The sequence below is a fragment of the Anticarsia gemmatalis genome, chromosome 6 (assembly GCF_050436995.1).
Source record: "Anticarsia gemmatalis isolate Benzon Research Colony breed Stoneville strain chromosome 6, ilAntGemm2 primary, whole genome shotgun sequence".
Taxonomy (NCBI): domain Eukaryota; kingdom Metazoa; phylum Arthropoda; class Insecta; order Lepidoptera; family Erebidae; genus Anticarsia; species Anticarsia gemmatalis.
In genome coordinates this window covers 11,277,236-11,292,374 of record NC_134750.1, presented here as the reverse complement: position 1 = coordinate 11,292,374, position 15,139 = coordinate 11,277,236, and the positions used below count along the sequence as shown (strand labels likewise).

At 32.7% G+C, this 15,139-nt stretch overlaps 1 protein-coding gene across 2 annotated transcripts in view; it reads right to left on the bottom strand.

Annotated features, from left to right (window-relative positions):
• The window catches only part of LOC142973744 (cyclic GMP-AMP phosphodiesterase SMPDL3A-like), a 66,361-nt gene that overhangs the window by 20,149 nt on the left and 31,073 nt on the right, over positions 1–15,139 (bottom strand). The gene's annotated exons all lie outside the window — the stretch shown is intronic.

Here is a 15,139-nt window from a genome sequence, read left to right as displayed (position 1 = left end):
AATTGCTAAGCATTTTGTTCATCACTTGATATCAATCCCGTACTAACGAACGAAGAAATTTATACCATGATTAATGATAATGATACACATCACAAAAAGCCGCTTCAAACGCAATTGTATAAAACTATTCGCAGTATTAAAGAAAAGATGGAAAACTTTCTCCCGCAATCAGAACTAGACTTTGTTTGACGTTGATTAATGATCTACAAACGATAATTGAAACTGAAAAGCCTAACCTTTTCAAGTACACCTAGATTAAAATTTTGTGATTACTTATTATAAACTCGCTTTTTCCCGCGACTCTACCTGCGTGGAGTCTAATAGTAATATGGAGTATTAACCCCTTATTGGCCATTCCCGCGTGATTTTTAGAATACAAACTATCTTTCTGGGGTTTCAAACTATCTTTGTAGAAATTTTCATCTTAGTCAGTGGTTTAAACCTAAAGAAAAGATAGACTGACAGAGTAACTCTTGCGTTTATTATACATTATTAGGATTATTTTTAATAGTTCATTACAAACAAACTATCTAAAAATATTATTCAAGAACGCCTATATTTGCTTACAATCAAATTGTTTTCTTCCGACATCAAAGAGAATAATTTTATAATAAAAGAAGAAAAGAAATAATATATTAAAAGCAAATTGGGTAGGCATTAAGTTCTCAAAAGCCTAAGGTAATTTAGACACTTATCAATTTGACTGAAACACAACGCTGAAGGAAAAATCTTTACTTTTTCGCAATCTCGAGGGAGCCAGTAAAGAAAATCTTGTTGCAGTAATTCGTTAGAATTTATTTGGGAGCTTCGTTCTGGGTTAGACGAGGCAAAAACATCTGATTAATGATGCTCACAGTCAACTGATGAACACGTTATGTATTCAAACATTGCGCGAGGATTTAAAATGTACTGGATGAGAGTATTTTCCTGTAACTTGTTTTGATTGAGACAATATTGAATAGAGTGCTTAAAGAAATATAACTTTGCTTTGCTGTTTTTAGACACCTTTTGGTATTATTTAGCCTTGGTTAGTTCAACGAGCACATAGTTTCAGACACAGATTTTTATAAGTACCTACCTTTTATTAATGCAATACGCGGAATTAACTTAACGCCTTTTGAAAAGGTGTCCAAAATTTTATTTAATTTCTAAATGTTTAACCCGTATCCTAAATCGCCATAGCATTTTTAATGCACCTTCTTTTCGGAGAAGCTAGTTGCTCGTAACAAGAAATGCCAACTACATGACTTTGAAAGCAACGAAACACACACACATACACACGTCTCATTTTCAAATTCAGACGTTAAAAATACGTGAGGAGTTTAATTTAAGAAATGTTTCATACTATTTTCCAGACAGCCAAAGGTTAGATTACAATAACTGATTTACAAAAGTTTCTAGGACTTTCACACTGACAGATTTTGAATCTTGATATATTCGTGGGCGTCATAGAACATTATAATTTATTATTCATACTTCAAAGATTGGTTTTCGTTTTACAATAAGTAATTGAGAATGGATTTATTTGGTTGGATAAACCGTTTTATATTGAATCTCTTGAGGCCAATATTAGATAGCTATCGTTACTTGTGTTGTAGAAATGGTACAGACGACCGATGAATGTATCGTCTGGATTAATTTGTATTTACTGGGTCTAACAAAACATTTACCGATGTGAGATTTTGCGATTATTTAGATTACGATCTTAACGCTTATAACAAAACAAGATTAATAAGTTCTACAAAAAAATGGGGTTTTATAATTATTTAAGTATAGTAAAATATAAGTTTTAGAAACACGATTACAGTTTAAAAACATATTTTAAAATTAAGCTACCAAATAATCAGTTGTAAAACTATACAAATGTATCGCAATGAATAAAGATATGTCTTATGAGTGTCACTCAATCTGCAGAAATATAGAGCTGGCCAATAAAACCCCAAAAATTAAAAAGTCATGATCCAATATGTAATTTTACATCCATGTAAGATCCCATGGGAGGCGAGTTGGCAAATCCCGTAGAATTCAACTCGCGAAATAAATTAGCCAAGCGATTTGTATTTCCAGAGGATTAAATTGTCTTCATTTATTAGCCTCCCCCTGAGATCGTGGGTGATGTTAATTCGTTATGTTTAATGTCTAACTTGGAACCAGGTTTTATGTCGTTAACTTTGAAATATAGACGCCTAGCTTTTTGACGCGTCTTTGTCCGAGAGAGAAGGTTTTCCAAACTGAAAAGTACTTTGTGCGAATCCAAACTATAAACTATCCGTGTACTAAATTTCATGACAATCGGTTCAGTAGTTTCAGCTTCATTTAGTAACAAACACACATACAAACATCCAGCCTCATAATTTTTGTATTTATAACATTAGTAAGACATTATTCATGTCTTCATTTCGGTGACGGATAATTTTGGGGTATAAAATATTATGGAGGATGTTGATTACCACTGGTGAAGCAAATTGGTAGTTTGAAGAAGGTAAGTATATGACTCAATGCTGTATTGATGGTTGCTTACACAATTAGGGTACCTAATGTAGATTTGATATAGGTATTTACAGAAGTAAAATCAAGCCTTGTTTCCATACAACAAGGCAGTTTCTAAATATTAGTATTCATAGCGCGATTCGTTAATGTCTATTAGAAGTATCGAGTAATTTGACATTTAAAGTGTACTGAACTTTTAGTGTCTATGGTGCCCGCTATGGGCACTGAACAGATTTTCATACTAAATTTCATGATATCTAGTAAACAGTTGTTGATAGGCAATTGTAGTTGGGAACGGCCTCTCTGAATTCAAATTAATTGAACATTATTACAAAAAAAAACACAGAAATGTTGTATCGTTGTGACAATGATTCTAGCTATAGGGTTTCGCAGATCGTCTTCTAGTACCGATTTTCGATTATATTCCTACACAATCCCACTAAAATCCTATACTGACGAAATCGAAGTTTCTAAGGCGATTACAAGGAGCCCAATATAATATTGTAAGAAAACGCGCCCATCCAACGATAACAGCCATCTGACACGTTTCATTTTAGTACACTTACGACCAAATTATTTGGAACAATAAAACTGGAAACTGGGTAATTTGTTTTATGGGAATTAATATGACTGATGTAATGTTTATTGCAGAAAGATTTATAAAAAAAAAATGTTGTATACTCCGATTGTAGAGTGTTGTCGTAACTTTACTTCGAAGAATATATTTGACATTTGATAGAGAGTTTTCACTCAAAATTTGTAACACATTATTAATCATATTTGGTGGTGGTACATTTGAATTTAAAACTGAAAAAAGATAATAACTATCTTGTTTATTTCAAATATTAGATGAACTACATAAAGATCAATCATCCGATCAAGCCATTGCAGATTAACTTTACATAATTAAAAATAAGCCAAAGTCATAGTTTTAAATAATATTAGTTAGTCCCTACTTAATTATATACTGAGTCACATATGAAGCAAGCAGATGAAAAAAAAAACACCCTTTTCAGTAATTCAAATTCTATCATCAATCACGGCGACAGAGCTTTTATCCCAGTTACTCACAGATACCATAAAAGTAAAAGTATTCCATTAGGACCAATATGTATCACTAAATAAATGGACAAAATATACATAAGATATTGGATCAAAATAACAAAATAAATGTCTCATATTATATACCTATTTCTACGACTTGGATTGATTCCAAATATTGAATACATAATATAGAAAAAGGCTAGTAAATTGTATCTCTTATAACACATTTATTTATTGTTATGGATTCTTAGATATTACATTGTTACGAGTATGTTCTAGGAAATCTGAATACATTAGACGACTATTGTATTTTTCTTAGGTATACGCCTACGGTTCACGTCGACATGATTTTTTTGTTCTGTTCAATCCATCCAACATAATATTAGGTTTTTTATGATCATAAATTGTTAATCTAGATTTCGATTGAACATCTTTCATTTCTGATTAGATCGCAATAACATTCTTGTTTCACGATTTCTCCGAAGCAAAGGAGGTGAACACGCAAGGAACGAACATAATTTCTCGTATTCGAAACACATATGTTTTTACATAAAATCTCAGCTTTCTACCGCGAGGGTAGGCGGAGACCAAAGAACAACACTTTGACAATGTGGTCCTTAAAAACTTCCTTTGCTTCTTTCTATATCTATATTAATATTACCAAAAATTAATTGGTCAAAAATATTTGGTCGGAATTGTATACAAGTGAAATATTGTATCCCGCTTCTTCAAGTAATGGTAAGCGCCTGCAGAAATCTTTTGGTTGATAAATCAAGCTTATTATTAATGTCGTGACCGTGGGATGTCTCTTCCGGAAAAAAAATGGACGTGCAGCGTGAGAAAACATGGGGTCTTTTTTGTTAGTTGATTTTGTGAATTTGTGCTTATTATATATGGTATATATGGTATTATTGTGATGGTAATGAGTAATATGAGATAATTTTTGATGGAAAGAAAGAAAATAATTACAGTGATTTACAAAAAAAGTTAAATTATAGATGTACTTTTGTTTCAACAAGATTTGCTTAGCAGCTGAATTAATGCGTCTTAAAAATATTTTTAAACATTTTTATTATAACTTTTACTGATGGAACTTGGCATAAAAAGGAAAGCATCACAGAAAATAGGAATGTAGATAATTTCTTGACTAGAATATTTCAAAGATGAATTATGATCTTACAGCATAAAGTAGAATAGATTTTAAAAAGGCTTACCGTGACTACGAAGAGTCACTGAATTTTACATTCTGTTAAAGACTAGATAGAATAATGAGATATGTGAATACCAAGAAAATAGATTAAAATAAATAAAATTGCACGTTAATGCTAGAATTGTAAAATGCAGGGCTACCACTGAAGCACTTCCTTATACTATTTCGTATTCACAATCCGAGGGCGAGCCTATTACCAAATGCGCACTACAAATATTTATATATTAACTGAGATTATTTTGATAAAAGGTAATAAAAACCCACCGTTGCTTTGCTTGACTCGGAATCGAACCCGCGTCCTCGTGATCAGCTCTATATTCACTGCTGCAGAGACAGTCACCGTGACGATGAGAGAGAAGTTTTTTCAACTTTTTATTTATACTGCATTCTTTGATAACTGTGATAGTTGGAAAGTTAATCGTAAAACGTAAATCCGTAATTCTATGTATGCTACAAAATTATTGTCATTTATAAATAAATTTTTAACTTGCTGCATTCATATTTTTCAATTATCTTTGGCATATTATGATGATGGAAATAAATTCTCATTTTTCTTTCTATAGTTTAGGTAAGAAATGTTTGCACCTTGAGTAAAATATCACTCACGTACAACAAACACATTCCACCTTTTACACAGTGAAAATTGTGTAGCAAAATGTTAATACACAGCCCTACATATATTATTACGCACATTGCGTATATAAGGGCTCACTCCAAAAGGAAGAGAAGACACTAATTGGTCTAATACAAAGTGTATGAAGTAGCAACCCTACTGTACCGTACGTGAGAAGAATTTCGAAGTATTTTTTTGTTCATTGTGTTACAAAAAACCTTTGCAATCCAACAGAATATCCTTTTTGAATTAAACTGTGCTTTTTAAGTTTTCCTTTATGTTACATTCTCTTTGAATGGAGTTCTTTTTACTTGGAACAATGTTAGAGAGATTACGTTATAGTTTTTATTACGTTTTTTGTAATGGTCGTGTAGTTACGGTCAAATTTAATTTGATCTTTACAATTTAAATTGTGAAGACATCGCGCCTGTTATGATAATATAACAGAAAGTGTATCCATAACCATCAATATAAACATTTACATTTTTGCCATTTACAATGTTTGTCTTATATAATAAGGGACGACCGGACGAGTATATTGCATTTATTAGAGTAAAATAACAGACGTGTAGTAGCACTCTTTAATAATAATACATATTTAAGTATTCCTTGATTCTTGTTTCTCAGTACTGAATCGGAATTTTCTTCGAATCGTGAAAGTTTTGGTTTACCAAAATTACCTGCGTATAAATTATGTTACTGTGTCAATGTTAGAGCTACAACGCAAACTTTTAGAGGTTATTATTAGTGAATTTGAGCTAACCATTAATTAGTTGCACGCAAAACTAGCAATATTTAAATCGGATCAATATAAAATTTGAAAAATTCAAACTAAACCATTTCTTGCCAAGGAAACAAATTGTATGAAAAACGAAACAAAAATCTTAGCGTACATATATACATTAACTCCCTTCTTCAAGTGTCAATTTATTATAATACGAAAACATTATAATAATAATAACTGAGAGTCTAGAAAAAAATCTGTCTACCGTAAATAGTATCCACAATACATTTATCCAAACATTAACACCAATAAAAAAATAATATCGCAATAACCATCATAAAATAATCACTGGAATTCCTTCATCCTCGAGGAAATAATCAACGAAAAAAAAAACTCATTCGTCATTGGGTATAAGGATTTAATACAATGCGGAGGGTGTGAGTTGCGTGTTGAAGGTACCTTGTACTCACGCGTCTATGTATACTCACAAAATAATAACCCCATTTGATTGATGAATACGAGTGTACGGGGTTTACGACTTGCTGAAGTTACTTGTGGGTCGTGCTCACTATTCAATATTGAACGTATTGAAACTCATGAGTAATTGTATCGGAGATACTGTTGAGTATAATATTAACTAAAATACTAATTACTTTGCAACTGTTATAGCTTTTGTGTTGAAGTTTCTAGAAAGTATATCGAAGAGTTTTAAACATAATGTTCTAGCGTGTTTTTAAGTAATGGTTATGGATAGTTTTAGAACAAAATGAATATAATTCCGTGTTATGTGGTAGTTTTACGAAAAAAAATATGTTTGATTTTTTACATGATGGAGTTGAGATCAAGAACAGAGCGAAGTGGAAAATAAAGGTAGAAGGCTAGAAGAATTATCTGCACCACCACTATCGTCTATCGACAACCGAGTTAAGTTTTGTTTTCCTATTGTTTTCTGTCGAAAAATAAATGCCTTTGCTAACTCTTTTCTTTTATTTGTCGAAATGTGTACAAAGCCTTACTCGAAGTTATTACCGAGAATTATGTTCGATTTACGAGTTGCTTTGTTTTGGCGTTACTTGCGTATGTAGGATTTATTGTTCACTGTCGGAATGGATTCCCGGTGTAATGTTTGACAAGAGCATAAATTATATGTGTATCGTCAAACGCCTGTGTTTCTACGATTGTTCGAAAGGTTTGTTGAGATGTGAAATCAAGTAGAACGTAAAATTTATAACAAAATGTAATGCCTATACATAGATACGATAAAAAAGGCATCGTAATGTTACGATTCTTAATATTACTCACAAGTAATATTAAGAATCATAACTTTACAACATTAATTACCTACATATATTGTCATTGAATTTATTTGTTCTGTACTTTAGCTGTACATACAGCAAATAATTTTAATAATAGATATACGAATATCTATTACTAAAATTATATGTATATGTACTTATCTTTCTACAAATGATAATGCTGTTTGTGCTTAAAACTGCAATAGAATAATTGACTAGACCTAAACCCTCCCTTAATACGGAAGGAGACCCTTGCTTAGGATTGCGACATAATGGGTTATTTCGACATTCCTATTTCGTATAATTGATTGATTTAAAGCATAAACGAAAAACAGTAACTCACTAAGTATAATTACTAACTTCACATTTCTTACTCCGTGACTCGTAAAAGCTTGTTAAATTACAGAACCTAGTACATTCAGACTAATCATAAAACCAAAACACAACTCAAACAATAATCCAAATTGACGCGAAAGCAATGAAAAATTATTTCTTACGCTACCCGAATACACATTTTTACTTTGTTTTATCAGCTTGTTACAGTACGTCGCGAAATCACGTAGACAATGTCTCATATGTGTGACAATGACAAGCTGACATTGTATTAAGGAGAAAAAGTATTAGGTACATCTATTTTTTATTCCATCCGTGTGAGTGATGGGCGTGGAATACTAATCTTAAGGGTGTGTACGCGGGCTACATTGTTTCAAGAATATAGGTCGGTGTTGAGTTTTGTGTTAGTTTTTTTTGGTATTAGCGGAGTAAGGAAGTGTTAAGGTCTGAAATTGGTAGGATTTGTGTTAAATGGGAGATTTTGTGGCTTGGTTGTCTATTTTAACTTGGCTCGAAAGGTCAAAGTCAAATCAAAATGTTTACTTATAAACATAACTTATGACTGTAATTTACGTCATGAACCTAAAATTATTTTATAGTAACTGAAAAAAGACAACACCGATAAATTCAAGATTTTGTTTATTGTACTTTATGTCTATGCGTAAAAATTGATAGCAATTATTGGATATTTTCAAGCCAAACTTCGAGCAAATCATTTTTGAATGACTAGCACAAAAAAGCTTACAGGGCATTATCAATTTTAAAGCATATTCTTTGTTCAAGATACAATTAAAGAACATCTATAATTTACTAAACCATCACAAGCAATCTCAAAGACTTAATAACGAATAAAATTTTAACCAAACATCAAAACTCTTTCCAGAAGAAATTAAACTTCTACAAAGTACAGTCGTAAAGAATCTTCTTAATGTTTTAAAGACTATCTTATAATCTTGAAATTACTTCATGATAGACTCGGGAATAAGATGTATAATAACGGTCTGAAGCTAAAATGTTTTTTGCTGAGTAAATAGTGTTAAAACTGCTTTCATTGTACAATTCTGCAAGATTTATTAAAAGGAACTGTCTTGCATAGAATTTTTCTTCAGAAAATTCTCAAACTTGCTGTACACGAAAATTTTCAATTCTTCTTGTCTTGGTCAATTACAGCAGTGAGTAAGATTTTAGATAAGAATTAAATGAATCTTCGTCTTCTAAGACTTAAAGTGCAGTGCATATGTGATTCCAAGTGAATAATTATTAGTATTTCCTTTATTTTCTTTGCTGTCCAGTCACTGCAGTGTAACAATTTAATGACATGTGTTAAGAGTAGACGTATGCCGTCTCGGAACTGTTTGACGGCATCTACTAAGTTTGCTTCAAATAATCTTATGCTAATCATAACTATAATCATGTCATCTATGTAGATGATGATGAAACAGAAACAACAATCATCAAATTAATCCTAGATTTACAGAGGGTTTTTCATTCTCAATGTTATTTCCCTCGAAATATCGGATAAAAGATTCATCATTTTATTATTATGTAAACAGGCCATGTTATTTGAAGACTGACGATGATAAAAACAATTAACCTCACAATACAAGCAAGAACAAACAAACACCGAACAAAACATAACATCACTAATATCCAAAGCCATTGAAAGTTTTCACCTCACTCACGTGTACGTGTTGTTTGAAGATTAACCCGACATCGGCGAAGTCGGATCATCAATCAAGCTCTACCCTCAACAAAGAGAACAGGCAGCCTGTGATTAGCGAATCTAAATTATCTACCATCGCATGTAGCGAACAATGTGTGAGAGTTTTATACTAATTGTGCTTTGAAAAATAGTTTGTTTTGATAGTGGCTACTTTAAGCTATTAATTTAGAACTTCGCAGTTATTTTTCTTCAATCAATACATTATTGAAGCATCTTTTAGTTCTGCATCCATACTTTGCATGTATACAATAATAATTTCTTTCGCAATACTCTCGCAACTGACAACTCTTACGAAACTGTAATTATGTTCATTTTAACAATTCTTTGGAAATTATTTTTCAAGCGCTTTATCTAAACAATAACACCAAGTTTTGAAAATTTAAAGAAAAACACTAGTACTATTGTAAATTCATTTAACTATTTGAACGAAAAACAAGAAAGTGAGTTTTACTCTGGCAGTAATTTCTGGCAGATTTTAACCTCAGTAAATTTCGTACACAATAAAGTGTACAACAAAAACCAACAAGACTTTTGACCTAATCTAAAAAAAACACTATAACATTTTCCCACGCAATTTACGAAACCACCACTTAATACTTAACAATGGTCTTAGCGTTCGACTGTACCGCCCTACTTTCGAAGGTTCAAGCATAATATTAAATTATCGTAATGATGAATTTATAAAAGGGGAATACCTGTTCTTCGAATTGAACAGCCACTGGCTATATTTTATAACAATATTAAACTGACATTCATAGATCTTATCTTTAGGTATGTAGGTTGTAAATTACGGAGCGAAAGATATGCAAAAACGTTGGAGTGGAATTCTAACAAAAGATATCGTGGTAATGTTGGGTGTAAGGCCTTGAGGTGAATGGGCTTTTGAACTGTAATAGCTATTATTGGTATAAACAGATTTATATAACAATCATTTGTTAAGAAAGTAGTAGTATTAAAATAATGTGTTATGTAAGGGGTCACGATAGTATTGGGTATTATTAAGTGTATTTTTTTCAGATAGGATGTTTCTTTAGTAGTACAGAGTACTTTGATACGCCTCGTGTGGCTTGGGTTACGAAAAGCATCTAAATGTTTATTATATGGGATTGGAAATCATAATGCTTTTATTGACATGCTATTTTACTGTGCAAGCTTGAAATGATTTCAATACAATATCTTAACGAACTATCTAGATAAATAATCTAGCAAACTGTAATTGCCTTTTCAAGGAAAATATATAGAAAAATAAGCTTCGTATTATTTTGACAGCAGAAAACTTCTATTAACTTTTTTTTGTTTTACTTGCTTCTATATTTTTTTCTTTTTCCTATAAGGAAAAAGAAGCAGTTTGTCCTTCCGCACAAGTTTTAGAATCTTCCCTAATCTTGACCTTTCTTAGAGGAAATAACTCAAAGACCGCAAGAATTTCACCCTCAGAGGTAGATATTTGGAGCGTTGGCCACTTCGCGTCGGTTAGCAAAATATTTTGAATTTACGCTCATTTCGCAAGGTGATCGGCAGAGAATTAACGCTTATGACCTACTTGATTAACTATGATAATAATATATACTAAAATAATTTTTTAAACTCAAAATTGATACATGGCTAGCGGCTTATGCAAGCAAATTTGGTTTTGATTGCGTTCGTCACATTTGTAGTATCACTTAAGGTAAAAGCTAAATGTTAAAAGAAGTGCGATTCTCTACCACTACCTACTACAGACAACAGGCTAGAATTTTATTACTGCCCCTACCGGGTACCCTTAGTACATTTTTTTTAAATACAGTTAAAAAGACAAGCTCTCAACACTCGATAAACCGACTTTAGTGAATCGCGCTCTAGGTGGTCAGTGTGAAAAATATCGTAAAAATATTGTTCAACGATATTAACAAGAATAGCTATGACAGTTGTTTTAGTATGAAACAAAAGTAGTATGTCCATTAACCTGACGCTAAAAGCCTATTAATGATAGGAATAAACGTCGTTAGTATAGAAGATTAATGTTTTTCAAACGATCGCCTCACAATTCTGTGCTAAATGCGAACAATTATAAGCATTCGCGATTTGCAGGTATGAAATATGAAGCAACACTCATTTTTATTATTTTTATAGGGCAGGAAGTTTACTAGGTAAATAAGGTATCTATTGGCGGCGTAGAGAGTTTCCAAAATCGCATACGCGCATATGAATTTTACACAGGAAGTGATAGTGACGGAAGTTGATGTTGATAGTGAGTTGAAAGAGGTCTGGAAGCAGAGTGGGACAATAATGAGTTTAATAACAAATATTTTTAGCATCTAAGCTCACCTAGTATGTTTATTACCAAATAAGTGGTAGGTGTTAGAATTATTACTTTCATACTTCACGTTTTACTGTAAGAAACACGATCACAAACCTTACTTTCTGAATTCATATTAGTTGCAATATTGGCCATGATACAAAGAAGTCAACATAAGACTATCTAAACGTTTTTGGTGAGGCGTCAAACGCGTGATATCGTCAATCGTCATTTAACACGCATTTTTCGAAACTTTCGAATTAACTTTTAACCATAAAACAGATTTTGCTACAAAAGATATAAATCACATTAAAACAGCTTACTCACCAACTTTATAACATTTAAAGGGGAGTAAAGCTCAATTTTTGTGTACTCACTTGAACAATTTACGATGACAGGCTTGCCGTCACGTTAGCACGGAACTGAATGTATCGCGTGCGATGCCAATCTCGACTGAACGCAAACCAATACTTAGTTGATGGAAAAAATTGTGGTTTTATAGAGCAAAGGTTTTTAGGTTTGTGGTATTGTGTGTCTAGAGGGCAAATGTGTGACTGGGACGTGAGTTCTAGGGTACAACAAAGTAAAAATATAATATTTGAACACTATAACAGTACACCTACAAGAGATTTAAAAATCTTTCTCATATTGTTGGTTTTCTAAATACTTATTTACTTTCTAGGATTTGAAAACAAGAACCACTATAAATCATTCTTTATATGAATTTATTACTTGAGGTATATATGCAAAAATACGTAATTGCGTATAATTACGTATTTCATTATATTCATCATTCCATAAAAATTATCATCTATCAGGTTCACTCTTCTTTGAAAGAGTCTTTAAAACATATTCTTCTTAGTTAAAGAGCGAACAAAAGCACTAAAACCCAACAGTATCCGAAGAATAGACAGATATATCGTTCCAACCGAATAAACGTCAACGATAAAATAAAACAAGGCATTGTCCCTTACATAAAGTGTGTTTACTCGTGTTCTAGATATCATAAGTAAGGCTTTCCATTTGCAGGAAGAACCTTAAAGGAATGAACTTGCGTGGGCGATAAAATACAAAGGCTGGTATATAAATTCATACAATTAGGGCTACCAAGTTTAAAAAATAACATTTTATCAAGTAGCATAAGATATTTTGTCATGAGCGCGCTTTTTGCGAATGACACAGCATTTTGAGACTTCAGCTATAATTGTGCTAAATTTCAACGAAATCCGTAAAGTATTCAGTTCATTTTCAATTAATTCTATTCAAATCAGTTTGTAATATGGCTTTTATGAGGATTCTGTGCTGCTTTTAAATAAGAAAACGCTATAAAGTAACCACTTAGTATATACAAAAAATAAATCACACGAAACATATCAAGCTGGAACACCAAAATATTATTAAACACCAATAAAGAAACGATTGTGGACAACCCCACGGGTTCAGAAATACAACTAAAACGCGAGTTTATTCATAGATCGTATTGTTATTCGTCAACCCAGTGACAAAATTGTATATACGCAAGTGAAGTATTTCCATAAATCAAAAATCTTAATAAAAAATAGGTCACCCAATGGTCCAGTCCAGAAAAAGCAGTCTTTCCCTATTCATCTTATCATAGAGCATTATACCCTAGAAATGTTCTCACTCAACATCATAGCCTGTTAGCCGAAACAGGCTTAATTAAGTCCTAGACAGAATTTTATGCAGGCTCATAGAAGCAGAATAGTTGGCGCTTAGTTTATCTACTAGACCAATTTGGAGAATATTCGGCTAACGTTTGTGTAGAGGCACGTTTAAAGCTTAAGGCTCCTCCTAGACCATCAGTTATGTGGTACAGTATAACGTATTTGACTATATTGAGCGTTTAGCGTTCAAGTTTTCAACATCACGCATCCCGTTATCCACTAAAGAGTAGGTAGAGATGAAACACACCCACTATTTACAATATTAATCGTACGTAATATGGACCCAGGTTTTTACTGTAAAACGAGCACGTTACGATACTCCGAGCTACTTTTGAGAATATTATAAAACAAATTAGAGAAGACCAATTATTGGTCTAGAGTGCTATTATAGCACTCTGCCCAAATCGGGAGATCTGATCTGAGACCTAGTGATGGTAGTCGTACACACTACCGACCAAGCTACACAAGCAATCTTTAGCGTTTATATTATGAAGAATTATTGATCGTTTCGATATAAAGTCTCTTATTGTGCAATATTCTGGGCGATCTAAGAGCGTTGGTATTTACCTAATGCTTAAATGCCAATGTCGAATATAAGTTGATATTTTTAGGCTTCTTATTATCAAATAAGGTTAATGTCTAGTCTAGCGTGTTGCTATTCAATACTATGCCCGGCATGTACTTTAACACGCTAGGGTACGGCGCCCATCGGCTTTGGCAAGAAAAAGGATCACACTGTCGGAAACAGAACTGGAACTTAAGGACTACTCAACATAACTGACCCCCGGTTTCTGAGGTACATTTAGCGGTAGTTTATCTATTCAATAGCGTTTAAAGTCATATAAAATAATGTTATTAATAGATAAACTACCCCGTAATGTAGAAAAAAATCGGGGGTCGGCATTGCAGCGAGGCAAAGTTCCTGACAGCATGCGCATCAAATGTATGATGCGGGGAACCCTTTTTCTTTTATCCTATAGTCCAAAAACTTAGAAGAGAACCCTATATAAGAATGCCGCGGCTGTCAAAAGCATATAAAATTCAAAAATAACATCGTCACTGATCCGTGGACTTATGCAGCTTACGAAGTAAAAGTCAGAGTCCAGCGCATAAGTCAGAGAGTGTCTGACGATCAAAATTTATATACCTTCGCTACTCGCGCACCTTGCATACGAGGTCTCTACAAAGTTCTTAGACTACAGTTTAATATCTACCTTAATAAAATATAATAAAATCCACCATCATCCCGTATGCAGTCAGCTTTATTCACACTCAGCTACGCCGTATGGTCGGATCATCACAAAATATTATCCAATATTACGGTGTTGATGTAATTTCACGGGGTTGTGGCGAGCCATGGGGTTTTGTTCCACCGTACCTATACGGGCTTGTGGTTACCGACCCTTAAAATGCAAAGCCACGGGTTTTGGTATATGAATTTTTAGTTTATCCTGACGGATCGTTTGCCATATTTTCAGGGAGATTTCGCTCGTGCGGATAAGTGGATAAGCGTAAGGTAAATAAGTCGTTGCTTAGATGGTTATTTAAGGTAAGATTTAGAATACAAAGTATGTCTGTGTATCCTTTTTATTTAGGTGTATATTTTCGTCTAGGAGTGGTAGTCTGATAGCTATAAAGTAAATTTGATCGAATTTTACGTGTTGATGCTGAGTGATTTGGTTTTTCATATTAAATTAGTTGTAAATATCAGTAATTTTTTCAATTAAGGTCACATTATATATGT